Here is a 1,958-nt window from a genome sequence, read left to right as displayed (position 1 = left end):
ATCATCATCATCATCTATCATCTATATATCATAATCTATCTATCATCTAATCTATCTACTTTTCACTTCTGTCTTGAAACATAATAAGCACTCCATAGGTATTTTCCTTTACTCAAGTTGCTTTTTATGAATGCAACACTCTTCTAAATAGCCATTTAATTGGTTCTATTTCTTCAAATCTTTGCTAAAATTTTACTCTCCTGGTAAGACATTCACTGGTCACCCTATTCTCTATTTAATTTTCCCCTTAGAATTTGTCACCTTCTAATAAACTATTTAATATACTTGCTTATTTTGTTTATACTCCCCTTATGTCCATTAAAATATAACTTTTATACAATTGAAGATTTCTCTTAATATTTGTTATATGTCCACAAACTAGATTAGTAAGTATTCAATCAAAATTTACTGAACACATGAATAATAACTTTCATATGTATAACATAGTTCTTAAGTTTAATCATTTAATCATTTCTATCATTGTCCAACATGATTTTACTACCCTATTTGGATTAACCTTCCTCTCCCTCATTCTCTCTCTCTCTCTCTCTCTCTCTCTATCAGGCCCTAGAAACAGTATTAAAGTTATTTTTTTCCCCATATTTACTGTTCCCTGACATCAAACACTGAAGTTGCATGGTGACTTCCCAAACAGTCATGGGAATGGATTTATGTTCTTCAAATTATTTTCAAGAACTTTCACAAAATATTCTAGCTTTCTTAGCTCTTCCATTGCTGCACATACCTGAGTCATTTATATCTACTTATTTCAATCTTCTTTGTGTATTCATCACATTTTAGAAGTGTTTTGTTTGTTTGTTTTGTTTTGTTAATCCTCACCAGAGGATATTTTTTCCATTGATTTTTAGAGAGAGTGGAAGGGAGGGGAAAGACAGAGAGAAACATTGATTGGTTGCCTCCCCGCACATGCCCTTGACCAGGGCCAGGTATCAAACCCGTAACCGAGGATTGTGGCCTTGACTGGGAATGGAACCTGGAGCCCTTCAGTCCACAGGCCGATGCTCTATCCACTGAACCAAACCAGCTAGGGCTAGAAGTTATTTTTTTTCTGTTACATCATATGCCTGAAATTCTTTTCTTATGAACTTCCAGCATATTTCCTTCTGCCTCAAACTTTTATGGTTTAAGCTCAAACTTCTTTCTGTATAATTTTCATGTTTATTTTCTTTTTCCTTAATCTCCCTCATTTATAAAGCATCTTAGTTACCTGAAAAAATATTTCCCATTGCTAAGAAACTGTTTGGAATTGGTGCTATTTTTGAAGGTTATATTTGGAGAAAAACATGGTCCTTTAAAAGTGAGCTGACAGCATTGTTTTCTTTATGATAGGGCTGGTTTACAGATAGATATTAATATCACATGGTTAATTCGAGAGGCTCAATGTCAAGGAACACAGAAAACAAATTTTAAACAGTCAATATTCTTAATTTGTTTTGATACATAATACTTATTTTATTGGGATTTTGAAATGCCCTAGAGTGCCTTTAGTCACATTACTTCAATTTATATAATGAAGGATTTGAGGCTTAGAGGCTTAGAGAAAAGGCATTACAGGTCCACTTTACTCATAGAACCTCAGATTTAAAATCCCAAACTCAAAAGATGTTAATCTTTATTAACAGACTAGAGGCCTGGTGCACAAAAATTTGTGCACTCAGGGGGGTCCCCCAGCCCGGCCTGTGCCCTCTCACAATCTGAGACCCCTCGGAGGATGTCCACCTGCTGGCTTAGGCCTGCTTCCCGGGGTATTGGGCCTAAGATGGCAATCAGACATCCCTCTGGCAGCCCGGGAGCCCTCTGGGGATGTCCACTTGCCAGCGGGGAGCAGGCCTAAGCTGCAGTCGGACATCCTTAGCGCTGCTGAGGAGGCAGGAGAGGCTCCCACCACCACCGCTGTACTGGCAGCCATCAGCCTGGCTTGTGGCTGAGCAGAGCTC

The 1,958-nt window shown here is 37.9% G+C and overlaps 1 protein-coding gene across 1 annotated transcript in view; it reads right to left on the bottom strand.

Annotated features, from left to right (window-relative positions):
* Positions 1-1,958, bottom strand: part of PZP (pregnancy-zone protein) — a 48,520-nt gene that overhangs the window by 19,374 nt on the left and 27,188 nt on the right. The window lies entirely within an intron of this gene.

The sequence above is a fragment of the Myotis brandtii genome, unplaced genomic scaffold (genome assembly GCF_000412655.1).
Source record: "Myotis brandtii unplaced genomic scaffold, ASM41265v1 scaffold337, whole genome shotgun sequence".
In the NCBI taxonomy this organism is placed as follows: domain Eukaryota; kingdom Metazoa; phylum Chordata; class Mammalia; order Chiroptera; family Vespertilionidae; genus Myotis; species Myotis brandtii.
The sequence above is the reverse complement of the archived record's forward strand: the minus strand, read 5'-3'. Positions and strand labels throughout refer to the sequence as shown.